Here is a 20,898-nt window from a genome sequence, read left to right as displayed (position 1 = left end):
CGGGCGCCATCTCGAGGGGGGCACCAGCGCGCAGTCTGCGAGCCCACATGCTTCTTCATCGCAAGAGTCCTTGTCCCCGTCCAGAGGCGACGGCTTTCCTGATATTTCAGAACCCCGCTCGCCCCTAGCCAAAGACCTGCAGGTGCCAGACAATACGTCTCTCGCGAGCGGTGAGATCCTCATCAACGTCGCCGAGGACACGACCACGCTCAAAGAACACCTGTACGGCTTGGTGGTCTACTACAAAGCGACGCAGGAGATCGATGCCACAAGCACTGCTGGGGACGGCGTTCTGCCCAAACGGTGCCGGCGTTGACGGCGCCAAGAACGTCTTCGAAAAGCATGCCAGGTCCTCTCCGGCTAGGTCGACTGCTTAAGTGCTGAAATCTTCCGACATTTTTCGCCCCACCTCGCTGCACTGCAGTCTGCGGCGTTTGCCGTGGGACGGCATGACTTGAGGCTGCCATACTTTTCGGCTGGCCTCCCTGGACTCGAACAACCTGTACCGTCGCACTGCATCGCACTAGACTTTGCTGTGGTATGCTATGATAGTAACACTCCTTCCGGGAAGACCAGAGGGGTGCGTCTTCCTGTAGGCTCGGAGTGAACGGACATTACGGCGCAGCACCGAAAGCTAAGAGGGAACTGTGGCATACGGTTGTCCAAGCCGGGGAAACCGAATGCCAAGCGTCGTTGCATGAACACTGCGGTGATGCGCTGCAACTCCGCCTCGGAAGCGGCACTCATCGGAGTAAGACGTGGCAACTGCAAAAAGTCTCGACCTCACTGAATGACGAACTCACTCAACCTCAAACTCAGGCTTGAGGCTGAGATCTGATTTGCTGACCTCACTCACAAAATTTCGAGCCGTCGCCGACCTCACCTCAACCTCACCTCACGACGTGAGGTTGAGGTCATTTTGGGGTCGAGTTAGACCTCATAAGGTCAAAACCTCATGAGGTTTCCCACCTATGATGACGAGTACGAAGAAAGCTGTAGCCGCCGCGGTGGCTCAGTCGTTATGGTGCTTGGCTGTCGAGCCGAAAGACGCGGGTTCGATTCCGGCAGCGTCGGTGACATTTTGATGGAGGCGAAATCCTGGAGGAACCGTGTACTGTGCGATGTCAGTGAACGTTGAAGAACCACAGGTAGTAGAAATTATGCGGGACCCTCGACTACGGCGCCCATCATAGCCTGAGTTGCTTTGGGACGTTAAACCCCACAAACCATACTCTAGGGGTGTGTGAGTAGCACTGTTTCCAAAACAAATTAATACGAATAGCGTACCTTCGCTACGGAATCGATCCCGAATAGTGCAGTTAAAAACCGAATCAAATACGATTTGAATAGTGATAGAACCGAATTGAATACGAATAGTGTTAATATCTGTTCGAATATTTGCTACTTGTACGGATATCCGCACACAGCTAGCAATAGTGCGAAACACTGAAGCGCAAGCGGCAGCACTGCGGTATGGCGCTATAATCTGTGGAGTTAAAAGCTATTCTGAACGTAAAAGCGCAAAAACACAAGGACACAGACTAGCGTTGTCTGCCTTAGTCTGTGTCCTTGTGTTTTTGCGCTTTTACGTTCAGAATGGAAAACCAACTCGCCCAAATGCAGCCATTATTAAAAGCTATAGCTCTTGTAAGACGCTAAACTAATCTTCAGTCGCAACACGAATTCGGTATGCTAACTCTATGGACGTCTGGTTATACGTATAGAAAAATTGTGTTTTGTTATTGGCGTTCCCTGCCATGTCGTCTACTCTCCCATGTATGAGCACTATATGGACGCCGTCACATGAACGGACTGCGTCGCGACGCTGAACCCTTCATGCCGGGCATACTGATCGCGGCAGTAGAGTACGAGGCGCCGGTGTGGGCTTTGTTTTTGGAGCAGTCGTCGAAGAAAAGTACTGGAGAACATATTCGATTCGTTTCAAATAATCCTGAACATTCATTATTTGATTCTTTCAAATGACCGGATAGGAAGATATTTGATTCATTATTCGAAACTTTCGAATATTCGCACACCCTTACAATCGCCTCACCTTGGAACAGCATGTACCGTGCATATGCCTGTCACGCATGGAGAGGGAGAAAGAATGGAGCTACACCAAAGCAAACGGATGGGGGCCTATATATGTCTGGGAGCCCAGAAGTTATATAGCGTGAACTTTACTTTATATCATAGCTGGTGGACACGCGAACATCCTTTCAGGTGATGACTCTGCCGTTGCCCCCAGCCTACTGTCTGCATACCTGTCTGCACCACCCAGATTCACCTCCCACGCTTTGCAATAAACCGTTTCCGCGCTGCCTATCCCTTACGTGTGTCTTACGTTTGTAGTCTTTAAAAGCAGCAAAATAGTCAGAGCTAGCGAAGCGATTTTAATCTCGACCGCGGTGTCGAAGCCACCTTAAGAACCACCACACACGGAAGACAACGCTGCAGCCGAGGAGGAGGCTATAAGCGATAGTTGGCGCGTCACAGAGGTACCAGTTCGACTCGATATGTGGCATCACATTTGGAGACTACTCTCGGATAAGGCCTCCAAATCGCGCATGACGAGCAAAACTTTCTGGGGGTGTGCACTAGATAGACGCCCGAGCAGCTCACGCAGGCGTCCACGTTTCGCAATGGCCTCTCCATCGCTATCAAGCCCATACAGAGGATTATCTTCAGAGTACCGTAACCGGAGACAAGAGCCAGAGCGAAAGCGATAAAGCATGTAGTGGCGACAAGCCATGTCCCCAAAGATGAAGAATATGCAGGTGCAACTAACGTCGCGCGAGGCGTCGAATTCTTTTCTTTCCTTCTTTTTGTTCTTCACAACATGACGTACAGATTGTGAAAGGGGCCAAGAAGAAAAGCGCTTCGTTACGGCTTGAAAAAAATCTTGGTCCCCTTTGGCATCGACGGAGAAGAAGAAACACATTTAGAGAAGCAGAAGCATGACAATTTCTAAATCACACTATGGGAAAAATTCAAACTACAATTAAACAAGAAGTTCCTCACAAATGCACTTATAATACAGGAGCAATAAAGTGTCGTGACAAAGTTCTGGCTATGAAGATCGAGCGTGCTGGCTAATTTAAAAAATACAAGTAAATGAAAAAAAAAACCGCTTGAGGTCCCGAAACTGTAGCTCTGAAACGTCTATTTTTGCTTTGGTGTATTCATTTAGTAGCCGAGGTAGGTTATTCTTGAGCATTTTAAAGCCGAATCGGTACGGAATTTTGGCACCTTCCAATGTTTGCAAGAGCACGACATGACCACACGAAATGCCGTGACCAGTGCTTCTACTCAAACCTTTTAGATAAAACCTTGTAGCTAGCCATTCTTCAAGACTGGCGCAGAATAATGACATTCGGTTCGTGTCTCCTCCATGGAAATGTGACATCACGGACTGCTACAGCCGCAATGCGTACGGCACTCCGTGGTGCAGTTCTGGTTCTCATCCTCAGTACTTGCATGGCCCCGTGCTGTCAAAATATCCTGTGTTTACATTCCTAAAAGGTACGCCCAGTGCCTAAAAATTTCGCGACGATAGCGAGGTTTCTTCGGCTGTGCATAGGTGGATACTCACCCGTTCAAGAACAGTAAAAAAAAAAATCTTTTCAGCCACGTTTCACAGAGCTAGAAAGGGAGCGCGTCTTGACCATTAGATGATTGCTTTCGTCAGCGTATTCTAAAGAAACCTGTAAATAATTCCAGCTTTCTAAGCACCACATAAACATGATGTACTATATACACTAGGACTCACGAATTGATTACAGGTTGAGGAGGCACACCACAACGACAACTACGTGAGTAAGGGAAACGATTCTCATGTTATGACCGTGCGACAAACAATCCGAACACGATTAATAGAAAGCAGTTAGCACATATGCCTTAAGACTTTTCGTGCATATATTCCTTACCGTGTTTGGAGCTTTTGGGATTTATTGATGCCATAAGTGGTAGCGACAGGACGAGCAAGCCGCCGATGACGAAGAAGGGAAGCGGAAACGCCCAGAGCTGCCCGTCGAAAAGAAAAAAAGAAGAGGAAACAAGTTCATTGCCTTTATACTGCTTGCTTATTTGGTTATGTGAAGAACGCCGGCGTGATAATACATTGCCTTATTACGATTGTCACAGTGGCGGTCGCAAGACAGAAGGGAATCATTTCCGATATGACCATCTTTGAGAAATTGACACGTGAATTTTTTGCACCACTTGTATCCTTCATTTTAGATGTTTCGAATTTTTGAGACAGAGTATATTACTGAATACGTGTTTTGCGCTCAAAACGGTAACGTGATATACTGTTCCAACAGTGCGATTGCTCATGCTGCAAAAAAGATAGAAGAACAGGGACCAGGCGCAACTTCAGAGTGCATATCAGCATTGATCTGCGTTAAGCTTGACGTGCAGGCAGCGCCCGCTTCTGTTAGTGTTGAGGGCTCCCGAGCTTGGATCTCTTCCAGAGACAGAAGGTGACAAACCAACGTACCTGATCGACCATCCGTTCTTTTCTATTTAGTAGTAGTAGTGGTTTATTTAAAATAATAATAAAAAGGAAGGAAAAGATTTTTGCTAGCCCCGGAATCTTCCATCGCTACTGGAAGCACCTGAACTGGGGCGGCGGAAATAAAGGGACAGCAGGCAGACTGGAGAAATGAAATGAAAGAGGTGAAGGGACAGGAAGAAAGGATAGGGGGAGAGAGGCACAATATACAAGTATTCTGTTTACACAATAACACATGTACAGTGTGATGTGCATTCTCAAACAAGGAGGAGTCTTTTCTATTTAAGGCAAGCGCTTTGGTGCAGTCTTTAGCTACCTAGCGGCAAGCCTCACTCGCAGGTTTCTCAGGTCTCCCTTGACATTGAAACTTAAATTTGCGTGAGCGGACAGAGAAACGTCAAGCCGAGTACTTGTTGCAGCAGAAAACCCCAAGGCATTGCCAACGTCTGATGCAACCTGTGAGCTTGCTTTGCCATCATGGACATTGATAGACAAGGCCTGAAAGAATATGGCTTCTAAGGCCATTCTAGGACGTGCCAGTCAGGCAGTACTTACGTCGATAAGAGCTCCGCCGAGGGAAGATCCGACCAGCGTTCCTGCTCCCCAAAGGCACTCCATAACGCCCTGAAAACGTGAAATGTCTCTTAATCATCGTGGTTAGGTTGCTCGGCTACTGATCCGGAGTTCCCGGGTTCGAACCCGCCCGCGGCGGCTGCGTTTTTATGGCAGCAAAGCGCTAAGGCGCCCGTGTGCTGTGCGATGTCAGTGCACGTTAAAGATCCCCAGGTGGTCCAAAATTATTCCGGAGCCCTCCACTACGGCACCTCTTTCTTCTCTCACTCCCTCCTTTATCCCTTCCCTTACGGCGCGGTTCAGGTGTCCGCCGATATATGAGACAGATACTGCGCCATTTCCTTTCCACAAAAAAAAAACAATTATTATTATTATTCTCTTAATCATCGACTGCTGGAAAAGGTGAAAACCGTTACGTCACTTGCGTTATCGCGTAAGGAGTGTGACTGTGCCACCAACGGGTTCACCACGCAATCTTAGCAGAAACGATCGTAAAACGTTGTTGAGGTTACGCTGGTGAGAGGGCTGTGATGTTACCGCCCAGTCGGCGGGCAACTACTACAAATAAGTGCGAAGCAAGCGCTACACGTGGTGGTATGTGTGTGTGTGTGTGGAGGGGCGTATAAGCGTTACACGCAATCTAAGAAGATTCGACCTAACCAGTCTTAGCGTCACACGCTGAGACTCCTCGGCGCACTGTCGAGGCTTGCTCGACAATGATCTTCGCGAAGTTCGTGGAGCGAAGTCCAAAGCCCGACGAATTTTGGGAGCCGACACTTCAGCGCTGCTCCAAAGATGGTGGTGACAAGAGGAAAATGGTGACCACAGCACGTCGCGAAGCCCTTTGTATGCAGTGTAGCCCGGTATGTACTATCGGGGACAAAAGGGGTGTATACCACGCAGCGGGACCCGGAACAAGGGAAAACTGTATCGTAATGCAATTTTAAAGCACGAAACATTGAAACGAGTCAAGAGACATGCCTGCAAGTGATAAAGGGCTCCCATCGACTGTCTATAATTGGTTTTTTTGGGGGGAAAGGAAATGGCGCAGTATCTGTCTCATATATCGTTGGACACCTGAACCGCGCCGTAAGGGAAGGTATGGAGGGAGTGAAAGAAGAAAGAGAGAAATAGGTGCCGTAGTGGAGGGCTCCGGCATAGTTTCGACCACCTGGGGATCTTTAACGTGCGCTGACATCGCACAGCACACGGGCGCCTTAGCGTTTTGCCTCCATAAAAGCGCAGCCGCCGCGGTCGGGTTCGAACCCGGGAACTCCGGATCAGTAGTCAAGCGCCCTAACCACTGAGCCACCGCGGCGGGTCCCCATCGACTGTCTCGATCCGAAATTCTGCCTATAGATGGCGTTACGATACAGACTTCCGCTTCTCCGGCTCCCACTGCGTGGAGTATACCACTTTTGTCCCCGATAGCACATACATGGTGGCTAAAAGCAAGCGCTACACGGTGCACATCGCAAGTGCACAACACGTGACGTAGTGCAGCTCATGAAGTGGTGTGTCGAAGCAACGCAACGCGGAAGTCGCGGCGCATCGTGAAAGCGGTGTATCGTTAACTCACTCGATGATAGCCACTGCACGCCATAATTTCTCTCGGGAATGACCGAAAGAAAAACTGTCCATTGTTCTCTACGTGCGATGCCTGCTGCAAGCAGGCATAAAAAGCAGACATACTGCAAGCAGGCCCATTGCCGCCGCAGGTGAGAGCGCAAGGAAGCGAGTGAAAGGGCTAAACGCGTGGCCTCGCAAGCTCCAGCGTTAGGCTTTCTGTGTCCAGTAATAACTCTTTAAAAAATGGCCGGCGGGTCATGCCGGCTACTTTATGACTAATTAATTACGTGCCCTCGTAAATGCGGTCGAGATCTTTGAGCATCCGAAAAAAAAATGGCTGTGGTTTAGCTCTGGTTAATCCTTGAGTGACGCGATAGCTACAACTGGCCGAGTGAAACTCGCTCAGTCGAATTGCAAAGTCAGTCTTTCGCCGCTCCGTTTCGTTGGGCGTTCCTCCCGCTCTCCATTCCCCCGCCTCCCTCCCCGCCACTGTTTCGCCGGCAGCTGCTCCACACCACGTGACCAACCACGTGACCAGCCAAGGCGCCGCCACGTTGAAGGATCGAAATGCTACCGTAATGTAGCTATCGCTAGAAAATTTTCCGCCAACGCAGTGCGAAACCACAAACTGCATGCAAGATGCACCAAGTCTGTTGCGTGGTTCGTCTTACAGCGATGGCTGTACGTACGGTGCCCTCCGAAACAGGCAAAAGTTTGTCCGCGGGAGAGAGAAAGCGGGTGAGTGCGGAAGCTGGGAGAATAATAAGTAATAATAATAACATAATTAATAATTGTTTCTGGGGGAAAGGAAATGGCGCAGTATCTGTCTCATATATCGTTGGACACCTGAACCGCGCCGTAAGGGAAGGGATAAAGGAGGGAGTGAAAGAAGAAAGGAAGAAGAGGTGCCGTAGTGTAAGGCTCCGGAATAATTTCGACCACCTGGGGATCTTTAACGTGCACTGACATCGCACAGCACACGGGCGCCTTAGCTTTTTTCCTCCATAAAAACGCAGCCGCCGCGGTCGGGTTCGAACCCGGGAACTCCGGAATAATAATAACAATAATTGGTGTTTGGTGAAAGGAAATGGCGCAGTATCTGTCTCATATATCGTTGGACACCTCAACCACGCCGTAAGGAAAGGGATAAAGGAGGGAGTAAAAGAAATGAAGAAAGAGGCCGTAGTGGAGGGCTCCGGAATAATTTCGACCACATGGGGATCTTTAACGTGCACTGACATGGCACAGCGCACGGGCGCCTTAGCGTTTCGCCGCCATAAAAACGCAGCCGCAGCGGTCGGGTTCGAACCCGGGAACTCCGGATCAGTAGCTGAGCGCGCTAACCACTAAGCCACCGCGGTGGGTTGGGAGAAAAAATTAGAAAATTGGTTTTGAGGAAAGGAAATGGTGCCGTAACTATCTCACACATCTCGACGGACACCCGAACCGCGCCGTAAGGAAGGAAGGGATAAAGGAGGAAGTGAAAGAAAGCAAACTTCATATTTTTCCGGCGGGGAATGCGCGTACCCGCGATCAACGAGACCACACTATGCACGCATCCCGATCCTGATGCTCGCTGCAACTTAGCTGTCACTGGGGGGGGGGGGGGGGGGACGAGCGGTCGAAAGTCGCCGCTAAACGCATCGAAACGCGCCTCTCGGAAGCTACTCGTCCCAGGTGAGAGGGATGCTGCAGAAACGCGCTGCCCGAAAATGTCGGCAAGATTGTGTCCACAGTTTCATGAAAAATTAATGTAGATCACCTCAGCTAATCCAGGATATACAAAGCGAAAGATGTCGGCGTTCACTGTGGTCTTTGGCGTTGGCGTTGACAATGTTATAGACGGCGATGGCTTTGAGGAAAGGAAAGGCGCATAACTGGCTCCTTGGATATACGGACGCCTCATTCGTGTTTTGGTACATGTGGCGGTGGTGAGAGAGCGAGATGTGGCCAGAATGCATTAGCGCTGCATGCCACCTCCCAGGGTGGTAGGGAGGGCGCGCTGCCTACCCAGTGTGCGGAACGCAAAGCAGGCTTTTGCAGTTGAACACCATGCCACGTATATGGAAGCGAGATTGAGGTCTCCACTGAGCCACGGAGCCGGTTTGCGCCTTTCCTTGCGTGAAAATGAACGTCCCTAGCAAAGTTGTCAACGCCAAAGAACTCTATGAACGCCGTCGGCTCACTTTTTTTTTTGGTATATGAAGAAAGGAAATGGCACAGTAACGGTCTCACATATCTCGGTGGACACCCAAACCGCGCCGTAAAGGAAGGGATAAAGGAGGGGGAAAGAAGAAAGAGAGCGGGGAACACCTGTGGCTCAGTACTACTAGTGGCGCATGTGTAGTAGTCACTAGGGAGCGAGAGAGAGAGAAAGAGTCGGTGGCGGCCACCAGCGCCGTGCGTGACGTCACTCGTGCTCCGACATACGCCGGCTCGCGGAAGCGCGGCGTTGACTAGCGTAGTGAAGCCTTTCGCTTCAAAAATAAACAAAAGCAAGCAGCGCAGCTCTCGCCGAGTTTAGTGCACTACGCGACAAAAAGTAAATGTTGAGTCATTCTTAAAAGTATTGCCTTCGTGATAAGTGTAGGCCGAGAACTTTGTCCGCCAGAATTACCGATTTTTGTTCTCGGAGATGCTTGAATTAAATAGGTAGCTTATATATTTGTCACCTGAGGAATCGAAAAAGGCATCAATGCCCTTGTCTCGCGGCTATGTTCGATGATAATAATAATAATAATAATTGTTTTTTTCGGGGAAAGGAAATGACGCTGTGTCTGTCTCATATATCATTGGACACCTTAACCGCGCCAAAGGGAAGGGGAAAGGAGGGAGTGAAAGAAGAAAGGAAGAAAGAGGTGCCGTAGTGGAGAGCTCCGGGATAATTTCGACCACCTGGGGATCTTTAACGTTCGATGCTCATACGTCTTTCAGTCAGTATAGTTTTGGCCACGAAATCAGTCCTCAAAGGTGGCAGCCCACAGGCAGACCGAGTTGGTGTCACCGTAGCTGGGGAGAGCGCGCTTTTCCATATACGATCCTGTTCCAGGTTTCACAGAAATCGTAATGGTCATAACCGCAACTTCTCAGAATAGCTTTTCCTGTTTACTACAATGCGCTGGGCTAACGGACAGCATTTTCTGCTCAGGTACCGAACAGTGCAGATTTCATTCAGTCTGAGACGTGGTCTTTCCGCTCCGAGAATTTATCGGTTCGCCAAACACTAAAGCATCACCTTTGGTGCTGTTACAGAAAGCGAATTGCTTTCATTTAGAAGCATTAATGCATCCAGTGAAGCTACTCCGTTCGCAGGTTAATTGTAGTAACACAAGACGCGTTCTGACAGGTACACGATCACAATACCATGCTATAAATTGAAACCTCTAATCTCTCTACTTCTTAGAAACAGAGTTGCACTCACAATAAACATACCACCGTCGTCTTGGAACCGTGATGTAAGTAGTGTGTACAGACAGACGCTGTACACTGTGTTGCTGCAGCCGCCGAAGGCAGACACGGCCAGGGACAATCCCAGCAGTACACTGCCGCTCTTCACCCAGAAGAGAAAGCTGCGGAGTCACGTAACGGCTTGCATTACTGACTACTTGGTATGGCATGCTTAAGTAGCAGTCATGAAAACAGAATAACGTAACACTTACTCCGCGATTTAGAATACCTACCTCTGCACATTTTATCCTAGACTAGTTACTAAATATGCCTTGCTGAAAGAAAAGTACTACGCCAAAAAACTGGTTTGGTTTATGGGGGTTTAACGTCCCAAAGCTACTCCGGCTATGAGAGACGCCGTAGTGAAGGGCTCCGGGAATTTTGACCACCTGGGGTTCTTTAACGTGCACTGACATCGCACAGTACACAGGCCTCTAGAATTTCGCCATCGAAATTCGACCGCCGCGGCCGGGATCGAACCCGCGTCTTTCGGGCCAGCAGCCGAGCACCATAACCACTCAGCCACCGGGGCGCCGCCAATAAACTGGTGACTAATAAGAATAAAGGAGACTGGACGTGGGAAACAGCACGATGTTTGGCGTTGCGGTACTTTACATATGTTTAACGTTGCACTTCCACGCGTCAAGATTGCACAATTTAAGACTGTCAGGCAACAACGCATTTTCACAAACGTCGAGGGCACAAGCCTTGCGGAATAATGAGAGAATTTAAACCACAGAAAACAAGAACGAATATTTTTAAGTTGTGAGTCTGCAGCCATGTTTTTCACTGCCTCATGGCATAAGCGCATTTCAGGTCTCTGTTATTGACATATTCGCATAAACTGAAGTCTTCAATGCAATATGCTGTGATGTTTTCGTCGACATGGAATAATATTTCGTAGTCAGGAAACGAATTCTGCGAACGGTCGGCCAGACAGTTCACTGCTGCGCGGCGCACTCAGGTCACTTGTCTGCAGCACACATGTTGAATTGCACTCATCATAATTGTTAAATTAGGCATGCCCTTTACCTACCACACCCCTCCCGCGCTTTTTTCTGTTTGGGCATATTCGCCGAATAAGACAATGCTATAGCTGCCTTCCTTTCTTGCTTGCATTCACAGAGACCTTTGTGCAACTCACATGGACACAGTGACAAGCAACAAGAATAAAAAAACGAAAAAGAAAAGCGTCGTCGTATTCGTCATGGTTCGCCTAATATATATCGTAACTTTTCATGTACAGTGGCACAGAACCATTAACTATCTTACCCGCATAGGATTGAGAACAATGCTGTGGTGATCTGTCCGCCCAGGTAGCCTGCCCTGGCCGAGACGTTTGAGATCTGCAGCCACGGTATAGAAAAAGAAAAGTTCAGGGTGTCGGGGATGGGCATATTATCAGCATGATTAATTATTATCACTATATAGAATAAAAATAAGCAAAACGGCCAAAAGTAACAGCGAAGTGGTGCAAGATTCATCGGTCAGGAAAGGTAAAGGCTGCTATATATCAGCTCACATCCGTCACAAAAGAAAAAAAACGGGGAAAAAAACTGAGTTATTGGTAGAATAATTTGCAAGGTCCAGCGTTGTGAAAAGTGACTGCCGAAATGCCATTTACTCCTCACATAAAGAAGCAGGTTTATTAAAAGTGCGCGTTTTAAAACCTGTTCCTAAATTGAATACTACTGAGATTCTGATTAAATGGTAGCTCCTAATTTGAAAACTAGCGCAGAGAGACGGGACACAAGGAAGTGATTGCTTTTGCATCGTAAATGGGTTCAGTCAGTGTGTGCGGCCGCAATTCCTATCAGTTACACAGAGAAGCGGGGACCTATCTCCCTGATATATCAGCTCTTATCTCAGCTGAGCTACGGACGTCACTACAGCGAGTGCTCAAACAATGGAAACCCTCTATGAAGAGGTCTCATTCTTAAAGGACAGGCATCGCGCGCAAGTAAAAAAAAAACGGATATGGTTTGGTATATGGGGCTCTGAAGTCCCAAAGCGACTCAGGCTACGAGGGAGGCCGTAGTGAAGGGATCCGCCAATTTCGGCCACCTGGGGTTCTGTAACGTGCACTGACATTGCACAGTACACGGGCCTGTAGAATTTCGCCTCCATCGAACACTTCCATAGATGGCGCTAGCTGCAGCAGCAATGGGAAAGAAGCTAGCGCGCAGAGAGCAATGCGCCAGGCGACTTGGCGCAGCGTTGTAGAGACAGGGACGGAGCATCCGTCTCTGTATAATCTTTGCTTCAATGCAGAGAAAAGCTGTCGTCGAGTATAGTTAAAACCTGAAACTTTTCGCGACCTGATCTTTGCTTCCTCTGTCGCACGAATGGTGTTCCGTGGTCCATCAAGGCAAAACGCTTGAGAAACATCGTTTTTCGAGTGTGAGTGCATTTAACTGGCCGAACAAATTACTCGCCATCCGCTTTATTTAATTGTCATTCGAGTATACCGATAAGGCAGGTGCAACTTTTTCATTTGTCCGATGTCGCCTTCCGAGTTAGCAAATGGGGGCCATGAAATGCGTTAACTTTATATTGGAGAGTTTAAGCAGAGCGGGGATGTACTAACGTAGACGCGTACTACAGTAGCAGCTTCACCCACCACCATGCCGTGCAGTTGTCATTGCGCGTGCGCAGATGGCATCCGACGGTATTTAAGCTCATAGTTTTCCAGCGCAACAGCGCACGGCAAAAGAAGAAAAGAAGACTACGACCGTACTACCGCCTACAGTAGTACGTCCCCGCTAGGCTAAAAGTCTCTAATCGCTTGGTAAAAGCTACTGTTTGTCGCTGGAACTACAAATACTGTATCATAAAATAAGATACAGAGATTTTAATATTACTGGAGAGGTGTGCCTGGTCGTTAACCTGGCATGCTACTCCAGATGAGGCTGCAGGAAGAGGGTGAAAAAGAGGAGAAAAAAAAAAGAAAAGGTGAAGCGAAGCATACACAACACTCGCGCACTCACAAACACACATGATCATCATAAAAAAAAATGTGCGCTACTAGTTCCTGCCAGCAGATGTGCGCCCATTGGCTGTACACTGCAAATACACTGTTTTTCCTCTATAAACTCACGCACCTGTGTGATACGTCCTCATAGTGCGGCCGCTTGAAAGCTGCTCACATCAGCTTACACGGAAGTGCAAAGCACAGCGACGAAATTGTGCACATCGCCGCACATTTTGTTTTCCATTTCACAAGCACTGATATGCGCCACTCGAAGCAGCACATTATCGGACACAATGCCTGCAGATTAATGGGAACGCGCGTCCGGCGTGGTGTGATGCATGACGGCCTATCCAAACAGGCCCGTAATGTCACTGGGAGAACTGCTCAGCAGCGCACATTATCCCATTACCTAGCTATCTTTTGACTCTGCCTCAGCAATGCCTTCAGAATTCGCTTAAACCTGACAAAAATACATACAAGCGGCCGTGATAACATTATCTCGTTTGGTAATCTGAGCACTGCGCATGTTCGTTTGGTCTATAACAAAACATGTGTGTCGCGCGGGACAACAAGCAGCCAACTGGCCACCATCCAGGCCGTAACCGTTATGTTTGCTGCAAACAGTACAAAGTACAATGGAGGGTCCACACATAGTATCGCCGGAAAATATCGCTACTTCGAGTTTAGTAAAACACAATGCCTTTCATTCGAAAACAAGAAAAATATCTTAGGACTGGTTTCATTTGTGTGTAGCAGGTTTCAAACGTAACGTATTTGAGTAAAGACCCAAATGTACAAGGAAAAAAAGCTTCCTTGGTCGCGAGCAGTATAATATGAGTGTTGAACATCTCTCATCACAGAGCGCCCGACTGCGCGCAGCCTGACATCAACGCGTGATGGAAAACACGCGTAAAATGCTGACGTGCGACAAATAGAACGATCTTGAGGGCTGGTTGGTTCATTGCAGAAAAAAAGGGTTAGTACTGCGCGAATGAGACACGACACGAGAACAGGAACAAAAACGACTGCGCCTGTGCTGTCGTTTTTGTTCCTGTTCTCGTGTCGTGTCTCATTCTCGCAGTACTAACCCTTTTTTCAGTGCGAAAAGGGCTTTTCGATCTTTATAACTCTCTCTTCTTGCGACAATGGTAGAAGGCTTGCGCTGGTACTTGGGGAAAACATAACGGCAGCCATGCATTGTTTGTTTCCAGCTTCATGAATCGATCGCGTTCTCTGGAGAAGTGAGAACGGAGGAATGCAACCAAAAAAAGATAAACAATCCGGCGACACAACATGAGGGTTTTCCGCCTTGCTGAAGGATACTGACAGCATGCCGCTTTTATCATGAGCAATGGTTTGTGGTTTTTGGAGTTTAACGTCCCAAATTTACTCAGGCTATAAGGGACGCCGTAGTGGAGGGCTCCGGAAAATTTCGACCACCTGGTGTTCTTTTACGTGCACTGATATCGCACAGTGCGCGGGTCTCTAGAATTTCGCCTCCATCGAAATGCGACCACCGCGGCCGAAATCGAACTCGCGTCTTTCGAGTTAGCAGCCCAGCACCATAGCCACTGAGCCACTGCGGTGGCTGGAGTACACATGTGTCGTGTACTTATATCTCATTACACTGTTGTCTTTTTTTCTTTTCCAGGGCGTCTGCAATTTGACTGCGTTCGTATTTTGTATTTTTCTCCTGCTATAGCGAGGTTGTCCTGAAACCCACACTGTGAATAGACAATCATATCCGCAGTATAAAATATCCTGGCCGCTCACATCTGGCAGGCACTTCATGTACGTTCATACTGATTTGTCATGTGTCCTGCAGATTATTGCCCCTCTTTATGATTTGTACCAGCATTTAGTGTAATTTAATTCCCCTCTTGCTTCACGTTGACGCCGGAAATGTTTTTCACATGGCTTTCTGCTGTCGTCTCAGCGACGGAAAGCGCACACCTTCTTCAAATTTAGTCATGCCATGGCGGCGCAGTAAAAAGAAAAGGGGGTGAATATGAAATGCTAGCCTGCATTTGCGAAGACAAGTGTATGAAAAAAAGAACAAATGAGAGAAAAAGAAAGAGATGGAGAGGCCAATGAGGCCTGCTCACCAGTTTTGTGAAAAGATATACAGTCTCGAAACGGCTTTTTTTTTTTCACGCAAGTGGATACAAAGCAAACTTGCAAAAAAGCATTCAGGCCAGCTCAGCAGTGTCTTCCAGGGGAAAGCTGCGCATGCGTATATGCTTCGGAAATGAGCGAGTCTTAGTGTGCTCTCTTCTTCCTTTACTTAAAAGTCGTTCTGGCGCTTTCGTTCTCAGAAAAAGCTAACTGGGCCGCACTACTCGACATCGTTTCGATGTTTTCGACAATGGCTAAAAGGCAGAAACACAGCCACATTATCTTTATTGAATTCTAAGGCACGCCACGTAAGACTTAATTCACACCTGATTTTCGAATGAGAAACCCAGCAGTGAGACATCGTCACGGAATTGTTGAGCACTCACCAGTTTTTCGGCTATCACAGCTCCTGGTAGCATCATGAGTTTCATCGTTGAGAAGAAAAAGCCGTACTCCCACGCCGGTATGCCTCTCGAGTCAGCCTGTGAAGTATGACGCACGGTACTGTTCACGCGTTCTTCTGCTTGTTCGGTGCTCGGCATTTCTTGGAAAATACGCATATACCGAGGCACTCAGAGCTCCGCGTATCATATTATATAATAGTGAATGTCCCTAGGCGTAAACGCAGCCAATAAATAAGACAAAGAAAAAAACCAAGAAAATTGAACCAGGAGCGGAAAAGAAAGGTAAAAAAAGCAAGGAAAACTGTCGACAGTTGTCTGCTTAAAGGGACACCAAGGACAACACGATATAAATATTGTTCTTGATAAGAAAAAAAGATTCTCTGGCCTTTTCTGGCTACGTTGACATTTGGTCGGCAGAAAAAGACGCGTTTGTCAGCGAGAAAATTGAATTTAAAATCTTGCCACCAGTCGATTCAGACGTGCCGGATTGCATGTCTTTCCATAGCCGAATCGCCGAAGTTTCCATCGTTTTGAAGTGGATGGCGGTGTAACTTAGCCTCTGAGATCCGTTGTTGTGAGGTGTCGACGCACTCATTGCATTTGCGAAATCAACCGGCGATGGTGTAATCATTTTTTTTTCTTTTCTAACTTATGAAACCTCCGTTCCCGGTGAGAGCGGACTCCTTTGATTAGAACGCGGTACTCTAACGATTATGTTCTTCTATTTGTCCTCAGTGTCACTTTAAGTAAAGACGAGCAGATATGTGTGCCGCAAATGGGAAAAAGAGGGTAAGGTCGAAGGAGCGCCGAAAAGCAGTGTCAGTCCGTGCAGTTTTCTATTATTTGTTTGTAGTTTTTAGCGGCGCTAAACGCAGGCTTTAGTTAACACTAAGCAAGCAACCCGCCTTTTAACGTTCGCAGTTCATAATGTAGGACACTACTTTTCTGCTACTACCGAACGCGGGAAAAAAATGAAAGGAAAACAAAATCAAGGGCGTCTCGTACAGCTTTTTTTTCTTATCATTTTTTGCTTCCGCAAACATAAAATCATCTCGAAGCGCGCAGATCGCGTATCTGAGGCGCAAATCTGGGCGTGGTACAAGGATACGGCCGATAGAACATGTCCGAGAGATAGCACGGTTATATCAGAAACTCACGGGAGCAGCGCTAACTGTTAATGGAAGGTATGATCCTTAGTTTAGGAATTGTAGCGTTAGAGATCAAGCCGCCACCTTGTGAAGGCGGCAGGTGCCGATTGCAGTTACCATTACTTTATATGAAATGTTGGTGATTTCAGCGGTAACTTACAGCCAGCATAAAGGAAATGAACAGTTACAAAAGAGCTATGGGATTACTACTGCGCTACTTTCCTTCTAATTTTTATTACAAAAAAGAAATACACACGAACTAGAATAAGCCGGGACGGTTTCGTGATCCTGCTGCCTGTTGCCATTTATATGCTTTTATATTCCTGAGACTAGGCTACACTTCCTCTCAGTTGCTGACGGCGATCACGGAGTCCTCATCGGCCCTGGCGACATGATTTTAAACCGCATGACTGGAAAAAAAAGTGCGCCTTTCTTAAGCTACACTTTTTCTTGAACAAACACGTTCTTTTGCTGTTGGACAAGCATCAATACAACCAGGAAGAATAAGAAAAGCAATATTTACAAAAGAAAAAAAATGGGTGGAGTTATCTCCAGTGTGCCTTTAAACCGACGACCTTCTCCCCACCCCGTTTAATGAACGCATGCCAGTGTAACCACACTTACAAGGGGCGGAAAAAAAGGCGCCACGAGTGAGATAACGGCCGCCGCCCAGAACTGTGTGTAGATGACTGGCAGGAGCCACGCCCGCGCCTTGAGCTTGGCCCAAAGCGAACGGTGGCCGTACATCCCTGCGCTGGCGCTGTCGCGGATGAGAGGTTCTGCCGCGTCGCTTTCCGAAACTGCCGCGCTCTCGAAGTCCCACACGGGGTCGCTGTTGGTCGAGCCGTGGTGAGGTATCCCCTGCAGCGTGGACATCGCCACCGGCGGGCTACAGCAGGCGACGCCGGGAGGCGACGGCACGGTTTCTGCAAAGACACGTATATTCGAGGTATGAAATGATCGTCAGTGCCATTGTGAGCGGTTTTACAAGGAAGGTATGCATCCACAATGGCACCTACGTCACTTAAATTCAAGACGTGTCATTATGATCCCCGAGGAATCCTCGAGGATTATAATCCTTGAAGGATCCTCGAGGGAGGAAAAGCGATAAAACGTGCAGTTAGTGTTTTCTGCGTCCTGCGCGCCAAACATTGCGCTGCAACGGAAAATTGTTCATCAGCGCACGAGCAGCTTGGAAAACTAAACGCCACATCCAATACAATCAGTTTTTTACTGCAAATACCGAAGCCAGTGGAATGCACAAGCCAGCAGAGTTTAGTAAGCGGATTTAGCGCGAAGCAATGCTTTTTCGGTGTGCACTAGTGATGCTTTCATACTTAGTGAAGCTGTTGGGACTGGCATAGGGCAGCAATACCACGTCTTTTTGCACGTCGCATCGCATTATGCGTCTCGCGAAGACAAGCATGGTATAAGTTGTTTATTCTTTTCTTTTTTGAGGACAGTGCCGTTCCGATTTTATATATTTTTTTGCTGTCACTGTCCACTTTTCGTTTACAGCGCTAGGATCCTATAGCCTTATGATCCTAATATCCATTGTAAAGTTTGAATCTCACGTACAAAAGCAGGTTTCCTTTTCATTTCTCTTATGTTTAGAACGCGCAGAAACCGGTCACTGACCTGTTGCAGTGGCTCAAACATGTTATGTTTAATCAATTAAATATTAAAATCCACGTGTTACTGATCTCCGCCCATTCGCAAGTGCGTCGTAATGTTCCTTTTCCGCCACACGTTAGTAAGAAAAGCAATAAAACACTGGCTGTCGTCTCCCAGCTAGAGGGCGCAGCTGTTTGCCTCGAGCTATTGTCCACAGGTCGCCGTCTATGAGCCTGACAAGCTATCGGTCAGCAGGCACAAGTGCAAGCTTAGCAGCGGGTGTCTGAAGCCTTAAGCCATATCATTCGAAAGAAAGAAAGCTCACCGTCTGACGGCGCACACTGTACAACTTTCAAATCCTAATCGTAATAAGGGAGTAATTACTCATTAGCACCCATCCAAGCGCAGCCATACGGCTACAGAGGATAGCTATACAAAATTATTGTGGGACGGTAAAAAGAACGAAAAAGAAAGTGTCCCTGCCCATGCCACTGAGTATAACGGGCTAGGATAGCTATGCAGCTGCCACAGAAGCTCCGTAGCTGAAGAAAAATTCGTCCTTGACCAGGGTTCGAACCCGGAACCACCGCCTCACTGGAGTAGTCCGCTAGCTGCATGGATGGGAAATGACGGCGAACAGAAAGATGCCTATCCCGGGAACCTTTTCTCTGCTTGTTTCGGTAAATCTAGTGAAAGGCGCAAGGTACGGGCTCTGTGCACATGGTTCTCACGTGATAGCGCACACATCATGTGGCACGTCTTCGGGGTGCCCGACCTGCTTCCTGCCCCCCGCCTGTACCCTCCCCCCTCCTCCTACTACTCACGCTCGGGTCTGCGGACAGTTTCAGTGAGGACGGCGCTACTTCATACGGTCTAACCCAAAGAAGAATCTTGTGACGCCTCTGACATTGGGGGTGGAGAAGTAAATATTGCCGCGACTGAGCAACGAACTCGAGCCGGCGCTAAAAGATCAACTTCGCTGGCCACTGCGCGAGAGCAATATGCTATCGACGCAGCCGATCACAGCTCGTGTTAAACTGCAACACACTCTCTCGATGTGCAGTGCACATCGTCGTCTTCATCAGCTTCCATCTGCGACGTAAACAGATCAGATCAGCGTAACCTCGATCAGAGCTTAATCAGTCTAATATCGTCGCCAGACTTGATGACGACCCAGCAAAGCAAAACCATGAGCCAATCAGGCTAAACACATGCTTTCGCGCGTCTACTAGGTTTAATTTCGTTAAAACACTACCACATTTCGACGACGGCGACAAACTTGCTTTGTTGACGAACCGCCACATTAGTAGCCGTATGTTCCCAGTTTCCATTGCCCCCATGACAACATGCACAAAAATGCCAAAAAAAGAATGAGCGATCTGAGCGGAAATTCTTACTCACCGACCTTTGTTACGTTAGGAGTACGAAAATCCTTGACTGCAACCTCGTCTCACTATTTGTGCAGGCAGTTAAGAAGCGCAGCATCGGCCGTCGTGCGCCATTGCACTAGTTCAGGCCGACAGCAACCGCTCCCGCTGCGTTCAGACCGGGAAGGACGCACCATAAAGATAACAGACCGGTCAGCAGCCTCTGCATCTGATAGCAGATATCGTTTCCGCCAAATGCACGGTTCTCAGCCAATGCTTTGGATCAGCTTGCAACGGCCATAAATGTTATTTGCCTGGCCTTCCCCTGTAACAGCGCCGTGATGTAGTTTCGGCTTGACTGAAACGAATAAGCTGAGTTGATGAGGCTCTGAGCGCTTTGTGCAGTTATGCAATTAGTGCTGCCGCATTAACACATCCGTTCGTTTCCACAAGAAGCGTCTATTCCGCCTTAAGAGGAAGGCATACGGTGAGCTCGAGATGTCGCGTTTATTTACTTTTCTGGGCGGCGGAGAGGGAGCGATGGAGGGGAAGGGGGCGTGACTTTTCTCGTGCCGAGGTCATCCATTATACATCAATGGAGCGCGCGCACCAATGCGAGAGGCCCACCCTCGCTCGTTTACCGCCACGCCAGGGGGTCCTCTACTGAAACCTCGCCACGTGGCTGGCATCCGGGGTAACGAAAACTACTACCATGTAGTCTCGGCGTAAGTGTCGTTAAAAAACCATCGGCGTTCTATTCCTTCTTCCTCTTGCAACCGTACAATGCCTGCAGGAGCATTGGTTGCCTAGTGGCATTGGTGGCTGCCGCGGTGGCTTAGTGATGGCATTGGCGTTTGGCTGGGGAGCCCAAGGTCGCGGGAAGCCGCGACGGCCTCGTATTGACGGAGGGCGGAATTCAGCACTCTCGTTTTTGATGTGCAATGTCAGTGCACGTGAAGAACCCCAGATGGTATAAACTAACCCTTAGAAATCATATGACTTCGCTCATAGCCTGCATGCAGCTTCAAGGCGGCAAACGTCTCATACAAATACTAGGAGGCATTTCTATGCTTTCATCACTTAACTTGCAAGTGTTGCAGCCGGCCACATTCACGAGCAATGGTATTGAACAGAATAGTTTTATTCAGCTCTCGCAAGCATGGTAAATGGTATTTGA

General features: G+C 48.2%; 1 pseudogene across 1 annotated transcript in view; it reads right to left on the bottom strand.

The window, feature by feature from the left end:
- Window positions 1–20,898, bottom strand: part of LOC144098535 (MFS-type transporter SLC18B1-like) — a 32,754-nt pseudogene that overhangs the window by 7,883 nt on the left and 3,973 nt on the right. Inside the window, exons 2-7 of the transcript XR_013307198.1 lie at window positions 17,365–17,666; window positions 15,575–15,670; window positions 11,375–11,448; window positions 10,077–10,224; window positions 5,069–5,137; window positions 3,927–4,023 (exon numbers count right to left, since the gene is read on the bottom strand). The product of XR_013307198.1 is annotated as an MFS-type transporter SLC18B1-like (transcript). The remainder of the gene's footprint in view (window positions 1–3,926; window positions 4,024–5,068; window positions 5,138–10,076; window positions 10,225–11,374; window positions 11,449–15,574; window positions 15,671–17,364; window positions 17,667–20,898) is intronic.

This window comes from Amblyomma americanum, chromosome 7 (assembly GCF_052857255.1).
Source record: "Amblyomma americanum isolate KBUSLIRL-KWMA chromosome 7, ASM5285725v1, whole genome shotgun sequence".
In the NCBI taxonomy this organism is placed as follows: domain Eukaryota; kingdom Metazoa; phylum Arthropoda; class Arachnida; order Ixodida; family Ixodidae; genus Amblyomma; species Amblyomma americanum.
Note: the sequence above shows the minus strand (reverse complement) of the source record. Positions and strands in the feature narration are given on the sequence as shown.